This window comes from Denticeps clupeoides, unplaced genomic scaffold (assembly GCF_900700375.1).
Source record: "Denticeps clupeoides unplaced genomic scaffold, fDenClu1.1, whole genome shotgun sequence".
Classification (NCBI taxonomy): Eukaryota; Metazoa; Chordata; class Actinopteri; order Clupeiformes; family Denticipitidae; genus Denticeps; species Denticeps clupeoides.
In genome coordinates, this window is record NW_021629832.1 from 32,778 (window position 1) to 52,500 (window position 19,723).

At 41.6% G+C, this 19,723-nt stretch overlaps 24 non-coding genes across 24 annotated transcripts; all 24 read right to left on the reverse strand.

Annotated features, from left to right (window-relative positions):
* Positions 1-534: 534 nt before the first annotated feature.
* On the reverse strand, positions 535-608 carry trnan-guu (transfer RNA asparagine (anticodon GUU)). The gene has a single exon. It is a non-coding gene; the product is annotated as a tRNA-Asn (tRNA).
* A 791-nt stretch (positions 609-1,399) lies between these two features.
* Positions 1,400-1,473, reverse strand: trnan-guu (transfer RNA asparagine (anticodon GUU)). The gene has a single exon. It is a non-coding gene; the product is annotated as a tRNA-Asn (tRNA).
* Positions 1,474-1,831: 358 nt separating this feature from the next.
* Positions 1,832-1,905, reverse strand: trnan-guu (transfer RNA asparagine (anticodon GUU)). Its single transcript has one exon. It is a non-coding gene; the product is annotated as a tRNA-Asn (tRNA).
* A 357-nt stretch (positions 1,906-2,262) lies between these two features.
* On the reverse strand, positions 2,263-2,336 carry trnan-guu (transfer RNA asparagine (anticodon GUU)). Its single transcript has one exon. It is a non-coding gene; the product is annotated as a tRNA-Asn (tRNA).
* Positions 2,337-3,639: 1,303 nt separating this feature from the next.
* On the reverse strand, positions 3,640-3,713 carry trnan-guu (transfer RNA asparagine (anticodon GUU)). The gene has a single exon. It is a non-coding gene; the product is annotated as a tRNA-Asn (tRNA).
* Positions 3,714-5,749: 2,036 nt separating this feature from the next.
* trnan-auu (transfer RNA asparagine (anticodon AUU)) lies at positions 5,750-5,823 on the reverse strand. Its single transcript has one exon. It is a non-coding gene; the product is annotated as a tRNA-Asn (tRNA).
* A 580-nt stretch (positions 5,824-6,403) lies between these two features.
* On the reverse strand, positions 6,404-6,477 carry trnan-guu (transfer RNA asparagine (anticodon GUU)). Its single transcript has one exon. It is a non-coding gene; the product is annotated as a tRNA-Asn (tRNA).
* An 898-nt stretch (positions 6,478-7,375) lies between these two features.
* Positions 7,376-7,449, reverse strand: trnan-guu (transfer RNA asparagine (anticodon GUU)). The gene has a single exon. It is a non-coding gene; the product is annotated as a tRNA-Asn (tRNA).
* Positions 7,450-8,386: 937 nt separating this feature from the next.
* trnan-guu (transfer RNA asparagine (anticodon GUU)) lies at positions 8,387-8,460 on the reverse strand. Its single transcript has one exon. It is a non-coding gene; the product is annotated as a tRNA-Asn (tRNA).
* Positions 8,461-10,826: 2,366 nt separating this feature from the next.
* Positions 10,827-10,900, reverse strand: trnan-guu (transfer RNA asparagine (anticodon GUU)). The gene has a single exon. It is a non-coding gene; the product is annotated as a tRNA-Asn (tRNA).
* A 580-nt stretch (positions 10,901-11,480) lies between these two features.
* trnan-guu (transfer RNA asparagine (anticodon GUU)) lies at positions 11,481-11,554 on the reverse strand. The gene has a single exon. It is a non-coding gene; the product is annotated as a tRNA-Asn (tRNA).
* Positions 11,555-12,180: 626 nt separating this feature from the next.
* Positions 12,181-12,254, reverse strand: trnan-guu (transfer RNA asparagine (anticodon GUU)). The gene has a single exon. It is a non-coding gene; the product is annotated as a tRNA-Asn (tRNA).
* Positions 12,255-12,834: 580 nt separating this feature from the next.
* On the reverse strand, positions 12,835-12,908 carry trnan-guu (transfer RNA asparagine (anticodon GUU)). Its single transcript has one exon. It is a non-coding gene; the product is annotated as a tRNA-Asn (tRNA).
* A 358-nt stretch (positions 12,909-13,266) lies between these two features.
* Positions 13,267-13,340, reverse strand: trnan-guu (transfer RNA asparagine (anticodon GUU)). The gene has a single exon. It is a non-coding gene; the product is annotated as a tRNA-Asn (tRNA).
* Positions 13,341-14,130: 790 nt separating this feature from the next.
* Positions 14,131-14,204, reverse strand: trnan-guu (transfer RNA asparagine (anticodon GUU)). The gene has a single exon. It is a non-coding gene; the product is annotated as a tRNA-Asn (tRNA).
* A 507-nt stretch (positions 14,205-14,711) lies between these two features.
* Positions 14,712-14,785, reverse strand: trnan-guu (transfer RNA asparagine (anticodon GUU)). The gene has a single exon. It is a non-coding gene; the product is annotated as a tRNA-Asn (tRNA).
* Positions 14,786-14,922: 137 nt separating this feature from the next.
* trnan-guu (transfer RNA asparagine (anticodon GUU)) lies at positions 14,923-14,996 on the reverse strand. Its single transcript has one exon. It is a non-coding gene; the product is annotated as a tRNA-Asn (tRNA).
* A 1,280-nt stretch (positions 14,997-16,276) lies between these two features.
* On the reverse strand, positions 16,277-16,350 carry trnan-guu (transfer RNA asparagine (anticodon GUU)). Its single transcript has one exon. It is a non-coding gene; the product is annotated as a tRNA-Asn (tRNA).
* A 580-nt stretch (positions 16,351-16,930) lies between these two features.
* trnan-guu (transfer RNA asparagine (anticodon GUU)) lies at positions 16,931-17,004 on the reverse strand. Its single transcript has one exon. It is a non-coding gene; the product is annotated as a tRNA-Asn (tRNA).
* A 626-nt stretch (positions 17,005-17,630) lies between these two features.
* Positions 17,631-17,704, reverse strand: trnan-guu (transfer RNA asparagine (anticodon GUU)). Its single transcript has one exon. It is a non-coding gene; the product is annotated as a tRNA-Asn (tRNA).
* A 580-nt stretch (positions 17,705-18,284) lies between these two features.
* On the reverse strand, positions 18,285-18,358 carry trnan-guu (transfer RNA asparagine (anticodon GUU)). Its single transcript has one exon. It is a non-coding gene; the product is annotated as a tRNA-Asn (tRNA).
* A 358-nt stretch (positions 18,359-18,716) lies between these two features.
* On the reverse strand, positions 18,717-18,790 carry trnan-guu (transfer RNA asparagine (anticodon GUU)). Its single transcript has one exon. It is a non-coding gene; the product is annotated as a tRNA-Asn (tRNA).
* A 415-nt stretch (positions 18,791-19,205) lies between these two features.
* trnan-guu (transfer RNA asparagine (anticodon GUU)) lies at positions 19,206-19,279 on the reverse strand. The gene has a single exon. It is a non-coding gene; the product is annotated as a tRNA-Asn (tRNA).
* A 137-nt stretch (positions 19,280-19,416) lies between these two features.
* On the reverse strand, positions 19,417-19,490 carry trnan-guu (transfer RNA asparagine (anticodon GUU)). The gene has a single exon. It is a non-coding gene; the product is annotated as a tRNA-Asn (tRNA).
* Between the last annotated feature and the right edge of the window lie 233 nt (positions 19,491-19,723).

Consider the following 19,723-nt stretch of genomic DNA (forward strand, 5'->3'; position numbering starts at 1 on the left):
AATATGTAGTTTAATTGCAGTAAAAATTGTAAGAACGACACTTTGCATCCCTGGGTGGGATCGAAGTTTAATTGCAGTAAAAATCGTAAGGACGACACTTTACGTGCCTGGGTGGGCTTGAACCACCAACCTTTCGGTTAACCGCCGAACGCACTAACCGATTGCGCCACAGAGACCATGCTACTTTTCTATTTGAAGCCTTCTGGGCATGCAAAAGCTCAGATAAGAAGCATCATGTCAAATAACATTTCTGTTGGGTGGAAATGACCTTGCATGTGACATATCTAGTTTAACTGCTGTTAAATTAGGAAAAAATGCACCTTTCTACCCTGGGTGGGCATGAACCACCAACCTTTTTGGTTAACAACCGATAGCGCCACAGAGACCACACATCTTTCCTAAATGAAGCTTTCTGGGGCTGCAAAAGCTCAGACAAGAAGCATCATGTCATGTAACATTTCTTTTGGGTGATAAAGACATAGTATGAGAAATATGTAGTTTTATTGCAGTAAAAATCATAAGAACGACACTTTACGTCCCTGGGTGGGCTTGAACCACCAACCTTTCGGTTAACAGCCGAACGCGCTAACCGATTGCGCCACAGAGACCATGTAAGTTTGCTATATGAAGCCTTCTGGGCATGCAAAAGCTCAGATAAGAAGCATCATGTCAAATAACATTTCTGTAAGGTGGAAATGACCTTGCATGCGACATATCTAGTTTAACTGCTGTTAAATTAGGAAAAAATGCACTTTTCTACCCTGGGTGGGCATGAACCACCAACCTTTTTGGTTAACAACCGATAGCGCCACAGAGACCACACATCTTTCCTAAATGAAGCTTTCTGGGGCTGCAAAAGCTCAGACAAGAAGCATCGTGTCATGTAACATTTCTTTTGGGTGATAAAGAAATAGTATGAGACATATGTAGTTTAACTGAATAAAAAATAGCAACAAAGACACTTTACGTCCCAGGGTGGGCTTGAACCACCAACCTTTCGGTTAACAGCTGAACGCGGTAACCTATTGCGCCACAGAGACCATAGTACTTTCTTATTTGAAGACTTCTAGGCATGCATAAGCTCAGATAAGAAGCATCATGTCAAATAACATTTCTGTTGGGATTGAAATGACCTTGCATGTGACATATCTAGTTTAACTGCTGTTAAATTAGGAAAAAATGCACTTTTCTACCCTGGGTGGGCATGAACCACCAACCTTTTTGGTTAACAACCGATAGCGCCACAGAGACCACACATCTTTCCCAAATGAAGCTTTCTGGGGCTGCAAAAGCTCAGACAGGAAGCATAATGTAATGTAACATTTCTTTTGGGTGATAGAGACATAGTATGAGAAATATGTAGTTTAATTGCAGTAAAAATCGTAAGAACGACACTTTACGTCCCTGGGTGGGCTTGAACCACCCACCTTTCGGTTAACAGCCGAACGCGCTAACCGATTGCGCCACAGAGACCATGCGACTTTTCTATTTGAAGCCTTCTGGGCATGCAATAGCTCAGATAAGAAGCATCATGTCAAATAACATTTCTGTTGGGTGGAAATGACCTTGCATGTGACATATGTAGTTTAACTGCTGTTAAATTAGGAAAAAATGCACTTTTCTACCCTGGGTGGGCATGAACCACCAACCTTTTTGGTTAACAACCGATAAAGCCACAGAGACCACACTTCTTTCCTAAATGAAGCTTTCTGGGGCTGCAAAAGCTCAGACAAGAAGCATCATGTCATGTAACATTTCTTTTGGGTGATAAAGAAATAGTATGAGAAATATGTAGTTTAATTGCAGCAAAAACTGTAAGAACGACACTTTACGTCCCTGGGTGGGCTTGAACCACCAACCTTTCGGTTAACAGCCGAACGCGCTAACCGATTGCGCCACAGAGACCATGTATTTTTGCTATATGAAGCCTTCTGGGCATGCAAAAGCTCAGATAAGAAGCATCATGTCATATAACATTTCTGTTGGGTGGAAATGACCTCTCATGTGACATATGTAGTTTAACTGCTGTTAAATTAGGAAAAAATGCACTTTTCTACCCTGGTGGGCATGAACCACCAACCTTTTTGGTTAACAACCGATAGCGCCACAGAGACCACACATCTTTCCTAAATAAAGCTTTCGGGGGCTGCAAAAGCTCAGACAAGAAGCATAATGTCATGTAACATTTCTTTTGGGTGATAAAGACATAGTATGAGAAATATGTAGTTTAATTGCAGTAAAAACCATAAGAACGACACTTTACGTCCCTGGGTGGGCTTGAACCACCAACCTTTCGGTTAACAGCCGAACGCGCTAACCGATTGCGCCACAGAGACCATGCTACTTTTCTATTTGAAGCCTTCTGGGCATGCAAAAGCTCAGATAAGAAGCATCATGTCAAATAACATTTCTGTTGGGTGTTACGTCCTGTTATTTTGGGTGTGTTTCTGTTCTGTGTTTTGTGCTGTTTGCAGGTGCCTGGTGATTTTGTAAATTGAGCCCACCTGTACCTGCTGTGGGACAGAATAAAAGGAGCCTCAGTCTCCTTTTTCGGGGCTGCGCTTGCCGTGCCATCCACCCACCTGCCTTCCTACCCTTTCCTTTTGACATCACTTCCGGTTTCCCCTGCGCTTCCCCTAGGAGGCGACGCAACTTGTTGTGTCGGCCTGCTTCGGTGTTTGTCTGTTTTTCTCTGTTTTCCTGTTTTGTTTGCTGTTATTCGTTGTAATTCGTTTTGTATGTATTTCTTCGTTATTTATATATTTAGTAGTTAATAAAATACTTGTTAAAATTATCCGTTTAGTCATAGTAGGGTTACGTTTGTGTCCTTTCTTTTGTTACGGGCCGGAGCCCCTAGACTGGTTCGTAACATGGGTGGAAATGACTTTGCATGTGACATATGTAGTTTAACTGCTGTTAAATTAGGAAAAATGCACTTTTCTACCCTGGGTGGGCATGAACCACCAACCTTTTTGGTTAACAACCGATAGCGCCACAGAGACCACACTTCTTTCCTAAATGAAGCTTTCTGGGGCTGCAAAAGCTCAGACAAGGAGCATCATGTCATGTAACATTTCTTTTGGGTGATAAAGACATAGTATGAGAAATATGTAGTTTAATTGCAGTAATAATTGTAAGAACGACACTTTACGTCCCTGGGTGGGCTTGAAGTTTAATTGCAGTAAAAATCGTAAGAACGACACTTTACGTCCCTGGGTGGGCTTGAACCACCAACCATTCGGTTAACAGCCGAACGCGCTAACCTATTGCGCCACAGACACCATGCTACTTTTCTATTTGAAGCCTTCTGGGCATGCAAAAGCTCAGATAAGAAGCATCATGTCAAATAACATTTCTGTTGGGTGGAAATGACCTTGCATGTGACATATGTAGTTTAACTGCTGTTAAACTAGGAAAAAATGCACTTTTCTACCCTGGGTGGGCATGAACCACCAACCTTTTTGGTTAACAACCGATAAAGCCACAGAGACCACACGTCTTTCCTAAATGAAGCTTTCTGGGGCTGCAAAAGCTCAGACAAGAAGCATAATGTAATGTAACATTTCTTTTGGGTGATAGAGACATAGTATGAGAAATATGTAGTTTAATTGCAGTAAAAATCGTAAGAACGACACTTTACGTCCCAGGGTGGGCTTGAACCACCAACCTTTCGGTTAACAGCCGAACGCGCTAACCGATTGCGCCACAGAGACCATGCTACTTTTCTGTTTGAAGCCTTCTGGGCATGTTAAAGCTCAGATAAGAAGCATCATGTCAAATAACATTTCTGTTGGGTGGAAATGACCTTGCATGTGACATATGTAGTTTAACTGCTGTTAAATTAGGAAAAAATGCACTTTTCTACCCTGGGTGGGCATGAACCACCAACCTTTTTGGTTAACAACCGATAAAGCCACAGAGACCACACTTCTTTCCTAAATGAAGCTTTCTGGGGCTGCAAAAGCTCAGACAAGAAGCATCATGTCATGTAACATTTCTTTTGGGTGATAAAGAAATAGTATGAGAAATATGTACTTTAATTGCAGTAATAATTGTAAGAACGACACTTTACGTCCCTGGGTGGGCTTGAAGTTTAATTGCAGTAAAAATCGTAAGAACGACACTTTACGTCCCTGGGTGGGCTTGAACCACCAACCTTTCGGTTAACAGCCAAACGCGCTAACCTATTGCGCCACAGAAACCATGCTACTTTTCTATTTGAAGCCTTCTGGGCATGCAAAAGCTCAGATAAGAAGCATCATGTCAAATAACATTTCTGTTGGGTGGAAATGACCTTGCATGTGACATATGTAGTTTAACTGCTGTTAAACTAGGAAAAAATGCACTTTTCTACCCTGGGTGGGCATGAACCACCAACCTTTTTGGTTAAAAACCGATAAAGCCACAGAGACCACACTTCTTTCCTAAATTAAGCTTTCTGGGGCTGCAAAAGCTCAGACAAGAAGCATCATGTCATGTAACATTTCTTTTGGGTGATAAAGACATAGTATGAGAAATATGCAGTTTAATTGCAGTAAAAATCTTAAGAACGACACTTTACGTCCCTGGGTGGGCTTGAACCACCAACCTTTCGGTTAACAGCCGAACGCGCTAACCTATTGCGCCACAGAGACCATACTACTTTCTTATTTGAAGCCTTCTAGGCATGCAAAAGCTCAGATAAGAAGCATCATGTCATATAACATTTCTGTTGGGTGGGAACGACCTTGCATGAGACATATGTAGTTTAACTGCTGTTAAATTAGGAAAAAATGCACTTTTCTACCCTGGGTGGGCATGAACCACCAACCTTTTTGGTTAACAACCGATAAAGCCACAGAGACCACACTTCTTTCCTAAATGAAGCTTTCTGGGGCTGCAAAAGCTCAGACAAGAAGCATAATGTCATGTAACATTTCTTTTGGGTGATAAAGAAATAGTATGAGAAATATGTAGTTTAATTGCAGTAATAATTGTAAGAACGACACTTTACATCCCTGGGTGGGCTTGAAGTTTAATTGCAGTAAAAATCGTAAGAAAAACACTTTACGTCCCTGGGTGGGCTTGAACCACCAACCTTTCGGTTAACAGCCGAACGCGCTAACCTATTGCGCCACAGAGACCATGCTCCTTATCTATTTGAAGCCTTCTGGGCATGCAAAAGCTCAGATAAGAAGCATCATGTCAAATAACATTTCTGTTGGGTGGAAATGACCTTGCATGTGACATATGTAGTTTAACTGCTGTTAAATTAGGAAAAAATGTACTTTTCTGCCCTGGGTGGGCATGAACCACCAACCTTTTTGGTTAACAACCGATAGCGCCACAGAGACCACACTTCTTTCCAAAATGAAGCTTTCTGGGGCTGCAAAAGCTCAGACAAGCAGCATCATCTCATGTAACATTTCTTTTGGGTGATAAAGAAATAGTATGAGAAATATGTAGTTTAATTGCAGTAAAAATTGTAAGAACGACACTTTACGTCCCTGGGTGGGCTTGAAGTTTAATTGCAGTAAAAATCGTAAGAACGACACTTTACGTCCCTGGGTGGACTTGAACCACCAACCTTTCGGTTAACAGCCGAACGCGCTAACCTATTGCACCACAGAGACCATGCTACTTTTCTATTTGAAGACAAATAGAAAAGTCAAGAAGCATCATGTCATGTAACATTTATTTTGGGTGATAAAGAAATAGTATGAGAAATATGTAGTTTAATTGCAGTAAAAAGTGTAAGAACGACACTTTACGTCCCTGGGTGGGCTTGAACCACTAACCTTTCGGTTAATAGCCGAACGCTCTAACCGATTGCGCCACAGAGACCATGCAGTTTTGCTATATGAAGCCTTCTGGGCATGCAAAAGCTCAGATAAGAAGCATCAGGTCATATAACATTTCTGTTGGGTGGGAACGACCTTGCATGAGACATATGTAGTTTAACTGAATAAAAAATGGCAACAAAGACACTTCACGCCCCTGGGTGGGCTTGAACCACCAACCTTTCGATTAACAGCCGAACTCGCTAACCTATTGCGCCACAGAGACCATGCTACTCTTCTATTTGAAGCCTTCTGGGCATGCAAAAGCTCAGATAAGAAGCATCATGTCAAATAACATTTCTGTTGGGTGGAAATGACCTTGCATGCGACATATCTAGTTTAACTGCTGTTAAATTAGGACAAAATGCACTTTTCTACCCTGGGTGGGCATGAACCACCAACCTTTTTGGTTAACAACCGATAGCGCCACAGAGACGACACTTCTTTCCTAAATGAAGCTTTCTGGGGCTGCAAAAGCTCAGACAAGAAGCATCATGTCATGTAACATTTTTTTTGGGTGATAAAGAAATAGTATTAGAAATATGTAGTTTAATTGCAGTAAAAATTGTAAGAACGACACTTTACGTCCCTGGGTGGGCTTGAACCACCAACCTTTCGGTTAACAGCCGAACGCGCTAACCGATTGCGCCACAGAGACCATGCTACTTTTCTATTTGAAGCCTTCTGGGCATGCAAAAGCTCAGATAAGAAGCATCATGTCAAATAACATTTCTGTTGGGTGGAAATGACCTTGCATGTGACATATGTAGTTTAACTGCTGTTAAATTAGGAAAAAATGCACTTTTCTACCCTGGGTGGGCATGAACCACCAACCTTTTTGGTTAACAACCGATAGCGCCACAGAGACCACACTTCTTTCCTAAATGAAGCTTTCTGGGGCTGCAAAAGCTCAGACAAGAAGCATCATGTCATGTAACATTTCTTTTGGGTGATAAAGACATAGTATGAGAAATATGTAGTTTAATTGCAGTAAAAATTGTAAGAACGACCCTTTACGTCCCTGGGTGGGCTTGCACCACCAACATTTCGGTTAACATCCGAACGCGCTAACCTATTGCGCCACAGAGACCATGCTACTTTTCTATTTGAAGCCTTCTGGGCATGCAAAAGCTCAGATAAGAAGCATCATGTCAAATAACATTTCTGTTGGGTGGAAATGACCTTGCATGTTACATATGTAGTTTAACTGCTGTTAAACTAGGAAAAAATGCACTTTTCTACCCTGGGTGGGCATGAACCACCAACCTTTTTGGTTAACAACCGAATGACCTTGCATGCGACATATCTAGTTTAACTGCTGTTAAACTAGGAAAAAATGCACTTTTCTACCCTGGGTGGGCATGAACCACCAACCTTTTTGGTTAACAACCGATAAAGCCAAAGAGACCACACTTCTTTCCTAAATGAAGCTTTCTGGGGCTGCAAAAGCTCAGACAAGAAGCATCATATCTTGTAACATTTCTTTTGGGTGATAAAGAAATAGTATGAGACATATGTAGTTTAACTGAATAAAAAATGGCAACAAAGACACTTTACGTCCCTGGGTGGGCTTGAACCACCAACCTTTCGGTTAACAGCCGAACGCGCTAACCGATTGCGCCACAGAGACCATGTAAGTTTGCTATATGAAGCCTTCTGGGCATGCAAAAACTCAGATAAGAAGCATCATGTCATATAACATTTCTGTTGGGTGGGAACGACCTTGCATGAGACATATGTAGTTTAACTGCTGTTAAATTAGGAAAAAATGCACTTTTCTACCCTGGGTGGGCATGAACCACCAACCTTTTTGGTTAACAACCGATAAAGCCACAGAGACCACACTTCTTTCCTAAATGAAGCTTTCTGGGGCTGAAAAAGCTCAGACAAGAAGCATCATGTCATGTAACATTTCTTTTGGGTGATAAAGAAATAGTATGAGAAATATGTACTTTAATTGCAGTAATAATTGTAAGAACGACACTTTACGTCCCTGGGTGGGCTTGAAGTTTAATTGCAGTAAAAATCGTAAGAACGACACTTTACGTCCCTGGGTGGGCTTGAACCACCAACCTTTCGGTTAACAGCCGAACGCGCTAACCGATTGCGCCACAGATACCATGCTACATTTCTATTTGAAGCCACAGAGACCACACTTCTTTCCTAAATGAAGCTTTCTGGGGCTGCAAAAGCTCAGACAAGAAGCATCATGTCATGTAACATTTCTTTTGGGTGATAAAGAAATAGTATGAGAAATATGTAGTTTAATTGCAGTAAGAATTGTAAGAACGACACTTTACGTCCCTGGGTGGGCTTGAAGTTTAATTGCAGTAAAAATCGTAAGAACGACACTTTACGTCCCTGGGTGGACTTGAACCACCAACCTTTCGGTTAACAGCCTAACGCGCTAACCTATTGCGCCACAGAGACCATGCTACTTTTCTATTTGAAGACAAATAGAAAAGTCAAGAAGCATCATGTCATGTAACATTTCTTTTGGGTGATAAAGAAATAGTATGAGAAATATGTAGTTTAATTGCAGTAAAAAGTGTAAGAACGACACTTTACGTCCCTGGGTGGGCTTGAACCACCAACCTTTCGGTTAACAGCCGAACGCGCTAACCGATTGCGCCACAGAGACCATGCAGTTTTGCTATATGAAGCCTTCTGGGCATGCAAAAGCTCAGATAAGAAGCATCAGGTCATATAACATTTCTGTTGGGTGTGAACGACCTTGCATGAGACATATGTAGTTTTACTGAATAAAAAATGGCAACAAAGACACTTCACGCCCCTGGGTGGGCTTGAACCACCAACCTTTCGATTAACAGCCGAACTCGCTAACCTATTGGGCCACAGAAACCATACTACTTTCTTATTTGAAGCCTTCTAGGCATGCAAAAGCTCAGATAAGAAGCATCATGTCAAATAACATTTCTGTTGGGTGGAAATGACCTTGCATGTGACATATCTAGTTTAACTGCTGTTAAATTAGGAAAAAATGCACCTTTCTACCCTGGGTGGGCATGAACCACCAACCTTTTTGGTTAACAACCGATAGCGCCACAGAGACCACACATCTTTCCTAAATGAAGCTTTCTGGGGCTGCAAAAGCTCAGACAAGAAGCATCATGTCATGTAACATTTTTTTTGGGTGATAAAGAAATAGTATTAGAAATATGTAGTTTAATTGCAGTAAAAATTGTAAGAACGACACTTTACGTCCCTGGGTGGGCTTGCACCACCAACATTTCGGTTAACAGCCGAACGCGCTAACCTATTGCGCCACAGAGACCATGCTACTTTTCTATTTGAAGCCTTCTGGGCATGCAAAAGCTCAGATAAGAAGCATCATGTCAAATAACATTTCTGTTGGGTGGAAATGACCTTGCATGTGACATATGTAGTTTAACTGCTGTTAAACTAGGAAAAAATGCACTTTTCTACCCTGGGTGGGCATGAACCACCAACCTTTTTGGTTAACAACCGATGAAGCCACAGAGACCACACTTCTTTCCTAAATGAAGCTTTCTGGGGCTGCAAAAGCTCAGACAAGAAGCATCATGTCATGTAACATTTATTTTGGGTGATAAAGACATAGTATGAGAAATATGTAGTTTAATTGCAGTAAAAATCGTAAGGACGACACTTTACGTCCCTGGGTGGGCTTGAACCACCAACCTTTCGGTTAACAGCCTAACGCGCTAACCTATTGCGCCACAGAGACCATGCTACACTTCTATTTGAAGCCTTCTGGGCATGCAAAAGCTCAGATAAGAAGCATCATGTCAAATAACATTTCTGTAAGGTGGAAATGACCTTGCATGCGACATATCTAGTTTAACTGCTGTTAAACTAGGAAAAAATGCACTTTTCTACCCTGGGTGGGCATGAACCACCAACCTTTTTGGTTAACAACCGATAAAGCCAAAGAGACCACACTTCTTTCCTAAATGAAGCTTTCTGGGGCTGCAAAAGCTCAGACAAGAAGCATCATATCTTGTAACATTTCTTTTGGGTGATAAAGAAATAGTATGAGACATATGTAGTTTAACTGAATAAAAAATGGCAACAAAGACACTTTACGTCCCTGGGTGGGCTTGAACCACCAACCTTTCGGTTAACAGTCGAACGCGCTAACCTATTGCACCACAGAGACCACACTTCTTTCCTAAATGAAGCTTTCTGGGGCTGCAAAAGCTCAGACAAGAAGCATCATGTCATGTAACATTTCTTTTGGGTGATAAAGACATAGTATGAGAAATATGTAGTTTAATTGCAGTAAAAATCATAAGAACGACACTTTACGTCCCTGGGTGGGCTTGAACCACCAACCTTTCGGTTAACAGCCGAACGCGCTAACCGATTGCGCCACAGATACCATGCTACATTTCTATTTGAAGCCTTCTGGGCATGCAAAAGCTCAGATAAGAAGCATCATGTCAAATAACATTTCTGTTGGGTGGAAATGACCTTGCATGTGACATATGTAGTTTGACTGCTGTTAAATTAGGAAAAAATGCACTTTTCTACCCTGGGTGGGCATGAACCACCAACCTTTTTGGTTAACAACCGATAAAGCCACAGAGACCACACTTCTTTCCTAAATGAAGCTTTCTGGGGCTGCAAAAGCTCAGACAAGAAGCATCATGTCATGTAACATTTCTTTTGGGTGATAAAGAAATAGTATGAGAAATATGTAGTTTAATTGCAGTAAGAATTGTAAGAACGACACTTTACGTCCCTGGGTGGGCTTGAAGTTTAATTGCAGTAAAAATCGTAAGAACGACACTTTACGTCCCTGGGTGGACTTGAACCACCAACCTTTCGGTTAACAGCCTAACGCGCTAACCTATTGCGCCACAGAGACCATGCTACTTTTCTATTTGAAGACAAATAGAAAAGTCAAGAAGCATCATGTCATGTAACATTTCTTTTGGGTGATAAAGAAATAGTATGAGAAATATGTAGTTTAATTGCAGTAAAAAGTGTAAGAACGACACTTTACGTCCCTGGGTGGGCTTGAACCACCAACCTTTCGGTTAACAGCCGAACGCGCTAACCGATTGCGCCACAGAGACCATGCAGTTTTGCTATATGAAGCCTTCTGGGCATGCAAAAGCTCAGATAAGAAGCATCAGGTCATATAACATTTCTGTTGGGTGTGAACGACCTTGCATGAGACATATGTAGTTTTACTGAATAAAAAATGGCAACAAAGACACTTCACGCCCCTGGGTGGGCTTGAACCACCAACCTTTCGATTAACAGCCGAACTCGCTAACCTATTGGGCCACAGAAACCATACTACTTTCTTATTTGAAGCCTTCTAGGCATGCAAAAGCTCAGATAAGAAGCATCATGTCAAATAACATTTCTGTTGGGTGGAAATGACCTTGCATGTGACATATCTAGTTTAACTGCTGTTAAATTAGGAAAAAATGCACCTTTCTACCCTGGGTGGGCATGAACCACCAACCTTTTTGGTTAACAACCGATAGCGCCACAGAGACCACACATCTTTCCTAAATGAAGCTTTCTGGGGCTGCAAAAGCTCAGACAAGAAGCATCATGTCATGTAACAATTCTTTTGGGTGATAAAGACATAGTATGAGAAATATGTAGTTTAATTGCAGTAAAAATCATAAGAACAACACTTTACGTCCCTGGGTGGGCTTGAACCACCAACCTTTCGGTTAACAGCCGAACGCGCTAACCGATTGCGCCACAGAGACCATGTAAGTTTGCTATATGAAGCCTTCTGGGCATGCAAAAACTCAGATAAGAAGCATCATGTCATATAACATTTCTGTTGGGTGGGAACGACCTTGCATGAGACATATGTAGTTTAACTGCTGTTAAATTAGGAAAAAATGCACTTTTCTACCCTGGGTGGGCATGAACCACCAACCTTTTTGGTTAACAACCGATAAAGCCACAGAGACCACACTTCTTTCCTAAATGAAGCTTTCTGGGGCTGAAAAAGCTCAGACAAGAAGCATCATGTCATGTAACATTTCTTTTGGGTGATAAAGAAATAGTATGAGAAATATGTACTTTAATTGCAGTAATAATTGTAAGAACGACACTTTACGTCCCTGGGTGGGCTTGAAGTTTAATTGCAGTAAAAATCGCAAGAACGACACTTTACGTCCCTGGGTGGACTTGAACCACCAACCTTTCGGTTAACAGCCGAACGCGCTAACCTATTGCGCCACTGAGACCATGCTACTTTTCTATTTGAAGACAAATAGAAAAGTCAAGAAGCATCATGTCATGTAACATTTCTTTTGGGTGATAAAGAAATAGTATGAGAAATATGTAGTTTAATTGCAGTAAAAAGTGTAAGAACGACACTTTACGTCCCTGGGTGGGCTTGAACCACCAACCTTTCGGTTAACAGCCGAACGCGCTAACCGATTGCGCCACAGAGACCATGCAGTTTTGCTATATGAAGCCTTCTGGGCATGCAAAAGCTCAGATAAGAAGCATCAGGTCATATAACATTTCTGTTGGGTGTGAACGACCTTGCATGAGACATATGTAGTTTTACTGAATAAAAAATGGCAACAAAGACACTTCACGCCCCTGGGTGGGCTTGAACCACCAACCTTTCGATTAACAGCCGAACTCGCTAACCTATTGGGCCACAGAAACCATACTACTTTCTTATTTGAAGCCTTCTAGGCATGCAAAAGCTCAGATAAGAAGCATCATGTCAAATAACATTTCTGTTGGGTGGAAATGACCTTGCATGTGACATATCTAGTTTAACTGCTGTTAAATTAGGAAAAAATGCACCTTTCTACCCTGGGTGGGCATGAACCACCAACCTTTTTGGTTAACAACCGATAGCGCCACAGAGACCACACATCTTTCCTAAATGAAGCTTTCTGGGGCTGCAAAAGCTCAGACAAGAAGCATCATGTCATGTAACAATTCTTTTGGGTGATAAAGACATAGTATGAGAAATATGTAGTTTAATTGCAGTAAAAATCATAAGAACGACACTTTACGTCCCTGGGTGGGCTTGAACCACCAACCTTTCGGTTAACAGCCGAACGCGCTAACCGATTGCGCCACAGAGACCATGTAAGTTTGCTATATGAAGCCTTCTGGGCATGCAAAAACTCAGATAAGAAGCATCATGTCATATAACATTTCTGTTGGGTGGGAACGACCTTGCATGAGACATATGTAGTTTAACTGCTGTTAAATTAGGAAAAAATGCACTTTTCTACCCTGGGTGGGCATGAACCACCAACCTTTTTGGTTAACAACCGATAAAGCCACAGAGACGACACTTCTTTCCTAAATGAAGCTTTCTGGGGCTGCAAAAGCTCAGACAAGAAGCATCATATCATGTAACATTTCTTTTGGGTGATAAAGACATAGTATGAGAAATATGTAGTTTAATTGCAGTAAAAATTGTAAGGACGACACTTTACGTCCCTGGGTGGGCTTGAACCACCAACCTTTCGGTTAACAGCCGAACGCGCTAACCGATTGCGCCACAGAGACCATGCTACTTTTCTATTTGAAGCCTTCTGGGCATGCAAAAGCTCAGATAAGAAGCATCATGTCAAATAACATTTCTGTTGGGTGGAAATGACCTTGCATGTGACATATGTAGTTTAACTGCTGTTAAACTAGGAAAAAATGCACTTTTCTACCCTGGGTGGGCATGAACCACCAACCTTTTTGGTTAACAACCGATGAAGCCACAGAGACCACACTTCTTTCCTAAATGAAGCTTTCTGGGGCTGCAAAAGCTCAGACAAGAAGCATCATGTCATGTAACATTTCTTTTGGGTGATAAAGACATAGTATGAGAAATATGTAGTTTAATTGCAGTAAAAATCGTAAGGACGACACTTTACGTTCCTGGGTGGGCTTGAACCACCAACCTTTCGGTTAACAGCCGAACGCGCTAACCTATTGCGCCACAGAGACCATGCTACACTTCTATTGGAAGCCTTCTGGGCATGCAAAAGCTCAGATAAGAAGCATCATGTCAAATAACATTTCTGTAAGGTGGAAATGACCTTGCATGCGACATATCTAGTTTAACTGCTGTTAAATTAGGAAAAAATGCACTTTTCTACCCTGGGTGGGCATGAACCACCAACCTTTTTGGTTAACAATCGATAGCGCCACAGAGACGACACTTCTTTCCTAAATGAAGCTTTCTGGGGCTGCAAAAGCTCAGACAAGAAGCATCATATCATGTAACATTTCTTTTGGGTGATAAAGACATAGTATGAGAAATATGTAGTTTAATTGCAGTAAAAATTGTAAGGACGACACTTTACGTCCCTGGGTGGGCTTGAACCACCAACCTTTCGGTTAACAGCCGAACGCGCTAACCGATTGCGCCACAGAGACCATGCTACTTTTCTATTTGAAGCCTTCTGGGCATGCAAAAGCTCAGATAAGAAGCATCATGTCAAATAACATTTCTGTTGGGTGGAAATGACCTTGCATGTGACATATGTAGTTTAACTGCTGTTAAATTAGGAAAAAATGCACTTTTCTACCCTGGGTGGGCATGAACCACCAACCTTTTTGGTTAACAACCGATAGCGCCACAGAGACCACACTTCTTTCCTAAATGAAGCTTTCTGGGGCTGCAAAAGCTCAGAAAAGAAGCATCATGTCATGTAACATTTCTTTTGGGTGAAAAAGACCACACTTCTTTCCTAAATGAAGCTTTCTGGGGCTGCAAAAGCTCAGACAAGAAGCATCATATCTTGTAACATTTCTTTTGGGTGATAAAGAAATAGTATGAGAAATATGTAGTTTAATTGCAGTAAGAATTGTAAGAACGACACTTTACGTCCCTGGGTGGGCTTGAAGTTTAATTGCAGTAAAAATCGTAAGAACGACACTTTACGTCCCTGGGTGGACTTGAACCACCAACCTTTCGGTTAACAGCCGAACGCGCTAACCTATTGCGCCACAGAGACCATGCTACTTTTCTATTTGAAGACAAATAGAAAAGTCAAGAAGCATCATGTCATGTAACATTTCTTTTGGGTGATAAAGAAATAGTATGAGAAATATGTAGTTTAATTGCAGTAAAAAGTGTAAGAACGACACTTTACGTCCCTGGGTGGGCTTGAACCACCAACCTTTCGGTTAACAGCCGAACGCGCTAACCGATTGCGCCACAGAGACCATGCAGTTTTGCTATATGAAGCCTTCTGGGCATGCAAAAGCTCAGATAAGAAGCATCAGGTCATATAACATTTCTGTTGGGTGTGAACGACCTTGCATGAGACATATGTAGTTTTACTGAATAAAAAATGGCAACAAAGACACTTCACGCCCCTGGGTGGGCTTGAACCACCAACCTTTCGATTAACAGCCGAACTCGCTAACCTATTGGGCCACAGAAACCGTACTACTTTCTTATTTGAAGCCTTCTAGGCATGCAAAAGCTCAGATAAGAAGCATCATGTCAAATAACATTTCTGTTGGGTGGAAATGACCTTGCATGTGACATATCTAGTTTAACTGCTGTTAAATTAGGAAAAAATGCACCTTTCTACCCTGGGTGGGCATGAACCACCAACCTTTTTGGTTAACAACCGATAGCGCCACAGAGACCACACATCTTTCCTAAATGAAGCTTTCTGGGGCTGCAAAAGCTCAGACAAGAAGCATCATGTCATGTAACAATTCTTTTGGGTGATAAAGACATAGTATGAGAAATATGTAGTTTAATTGCAGTAAAAATCATAAGAACGACACTTTACGTCCCTGGGTGGGCTTGAACCACCAACCTTTCGGTTAACAGCCGAACGCGCTAACCGATTGCGCCACAGATACCATGCTACATTTCTATTTGAAGCCTTCTGGGCATGCAAAAGCTCAGATAAGAAGCATCATGTCAAATAACATTTCTGTTGGGTGGAAATGACCTTGCATGTGACATATGTAGTTTGACTGCTGTTAAATTAGGAAAAAATGCACTTTTCTACCCTGGGTGGGCATGAACCACCAACCTTTTTGGTTAACAACCGATAAAGCCACAGAGACCACACTTCTTTCCTAAATGAAGCTTTCTGGGGCTGCAAAAGCTCAGACAAGAAGCATCATGTCATGTAACATTTCTTTTGGGTGATAAAGAAATAGTATGAGAAATATGTAGTTTAATTGCAGTAAGAATTGTAAGAACGACACTTTACGTCCCTGGGTGGGCTTGAAGTTTAATTGCAGTAAAAATCGTAAGAACGACACTTTACGTCCCTGGGTGGACTTGAACCAACAACCTTTCGGTTAACAGCCGAACGCGCTAACCTATTGCGCCACAGAGACCATGCTACTTTTCTATTTGAAGACAAATAGAAAAGTCAAGAAGCATCATGTCATGTAACATTTCTTTTGGGTGATAAAGAAATAGTATGAGAAATATGTAGTTTAATTGCAGTAAAAAGTGTAAGAACGACACTTTACGTCCCTGGGTGGGCTTGAACCACCAACCTTTCGGTTAACAGCCGAACGCGCTAACCGATTGCGCCACAGAGACCATGCAGTTTTGCTATATGAAGCCTTCTGGGCATGCAAAAGCTCAGATAAGAAGCATCAGGTCATATAACATTTCTGTTGGGTGTGAACGACCTTGCATGAGACATATGTAGTTTTACTGAATAAAAAATGGCAACAAAGACACTTCACGCCCCTGGGTGGGCTTGAACCACCAACCTTTCGATTAACAGCCGAACTCGCTAACCTATTGGGCCACAGAAACCATACTACTTTCTTATTTGAAGCCTTCTAGGCATGCAAAAGCTCAGATAAGAAGCATCATGTCAAATAACATTTCTGTTGGGTGGAAATGACCTTGCATGTGACATATCTAGTTTAACTGCTGTTAAATTAGGAAAAAATGCACCTTTCTACCCTGGGTGGGCATGAACCACCAACCTTTTTGGTTAACAACCGATAGCGCCACAGAGACCACACATCTTTCCTAAATGAAGCTTTCTGGGGCTGCAAAAGCTCAGACAAGAAGCATCATGTCATGTAACAATTCTTTTGGGTGATAAAGACATAGTATGAGAAATATGTAGTTTAATTGCAGTAAAAATCATAAGAACAACACTTTACGTCCCTGGGTGGGCTTGAACCACCAACCTTTCGGTTAACAGCCGAACGCGCTAACCGATTGCGCCACAGAGACCATGTAAGTTTGCTATATGAAGCCTTCTGGGCATGCAAAAACTCAGATAAGAAGCATCATGTCATATAACATTTCTGTTGGGTGGGAACGACCTTGCATGAGACATATGTAGTTTAACTGCTGTTAAATTAGGAAAAAATGCACTTTTCTACCCTGGGTGGGCATGAACCACCAACCTTTTTGGTTAACAACCGATAAAGCCACAGAGACCACACTTCTTTCCTAAATGAAGCTTTCTGGGGCTGAAAAAGCTCAGACAAGAAGCATCATGTCATGTAACATTTCTTTTGGGTGATAAAGAAATAGTATGAGAAATATGTACTTTAATTGCAGTAATAATTGTAAGAACGACACTTTACGTCCCTGGGTGGGCTTGAAGTTTAATTGCAGTAAAAATCGCAAGAACGACACTTTACGTCCCTGGGTGGACTTGAACCACCAACCTTTCGGTTAACAGCCGAACGCGCTAACCTATTGCGCCACTGAGACCATGCTACTTTTCTATTTGAAGACAAATAGAAAAGTCAAGAAGCATCATGTCATGTAACATTTCTTTTGGGTGATAAAGAAATAGTATGAGAAATATGTAGTTTAATTGCAGTAAAAAGTGTAAGAACGACACTTTACGTCCCTGGGTGGGCTTGAACCACCAACCTTTCGGTTAACAGCCGAACGCGCTAACCGATTGCGCCACAGAGACCATGCAGTTTTGCTATATGAAGCCTTCTGGGCATGCAAAAGCTCAGATAAGAAGCATCAGGTCATATAACATTTCTGTTGGGTGTGAACGACCTTGCATGAGACATATGTAGTTTTACTGAATAAAAAATGGCAACAAAGACACTTCACGCCCCTGGGTGGGCTTGAACCACCAACCTTTCGATTAACAGCCGAACTCGCTAACCTATTGGGCCACAGAAACCATACTACTTTCTTATTTGAAGCCTTCTAGGCATGCAAAAGCTCAGATAAGAAGCATCATGTCAAATAACATTTCTGTTGGGTGGAAATGACCTTGCATGTGACATATCTAGTTTAACTGCTGTTAAATTAGGAAAAAATGCACCTTTCTACCCTGGGTGGGCATGAACCACCAACCTTTTTGGTTAACAACCGATAGCGCCACAGAGACCACACATCTTTCCTAAATGAAGCTTTCTGGGGCTGCAAAAGCTCAGACAAGAAGCATCATGTCATGTAACAATTCTTTTGGGTGATAAAGACATAGTATGAGAAATATGTAGTTTAATTGCAGTAAAAATCATAAGAACGACACTTTACGTCCCTGGGTGGGCTTGAACCACCAACCTTTCGGTTAACAGCCGAACGCGCTAACCGATTGCGCCACAGAGACCATGTAAGTTTGCTATATGAAGCCTTCTGGGCATGCAAAAACTCAGATAAGAAGCATCATGTCATATAACATTTCTGTTGGGTGGGAACGACCTTGCATGAGACATATGTAGTTTAACTGCTGTTAAATTAGGAAAAAATGCACTTTTCTACCCTGGGTGGGCATGAACCACCAACCTTTTTGGTTAACAACCGATAAAGCCACAGAGACGACACTTCTTTCCTAAATGAAGCTTTCTGGGGCTGCAAAAGCTCAGACAAGAAGCATCATATCATGTAACATTTCTTTTGGGTGATAAAGACATAGTATGAGAAATATGTAGTTTAATTGCAGTAAAAATTGTAAGGACGACACTTTACGTCCCTGGGTGGGCTTGAACCACCAACCTTTCGGTTAACAGCCGAACGCGCTAACCGATTGCGCCACAGAGACCATGCTACTTTTCTATTTGAAGCCTTCTGGGCATGCAAAAGCTCAGATAAGAAGCATCATGTCAAATAACATTTCTGTTGGGTGGAAATGACCTTGCATGTGACATATGTAGTTTAACTGCTGTTAAACTAGGAAAAAATGCACTTTTCTACCCTGGGTGGGCATGAACCACCAACCTTTTTGGTTAACAACCGATGAAGCCACAGAGACCACACTTCTTTCCTAAATGAAGCTTTCTGGGGCTGCAAAAGCTCAGACAAGAAGCATCATGTCATGTAACATTTCTTTTGGGTGATAAAGACATAGTATGAGAAATATGTAGTTTAATTGCAGTAAAAATCGTAAGGACGACACTTTACGTCCCTGGGTGGGCTTGAAGTTTAATTGCAGTAAAAATCGTAAGAACGACACTTTACGTCCCTGGGTGGACTTGAACCACCAACCTTTCGGTTAACAGCCGAACGCGCTAACCTATTGCGCCACAGAGACCATGCTACTTTTCTATTTGAAGACAAATAGAAAAGTCAAGAAGCATCATGTCATGTAACATTTCTTTTGGGTGATAAAGAAATAGTATGAGAAATATGTAGTTTAATTGCAGTAAAAAGTGTAAGAACGACACTTTACGTCCCTGGGTGGGCTTGAACCACCAACCTTTCGGTTAACAGCCGAACGCGCTAACCGATTGCGCCACAGAGACCATGCAGTTTTGCTATATGATGCCTTCTGGGCATGCAAAAGCTCAGATAAGAAGCATCAGGTCATATAACATTTCTGTTGGGTGGGAACGACCTTGCATGAGACATATGTAGTTTAACTGCTGTTAAATTAGGAAAAAATGCACTTTTCTACCCTGGGTGGGCATGAACCACCAACCTTTTTCGTTAACAACCGATAAAGCCACAGAGACCACACTTCTTTCCTAAATGAAGC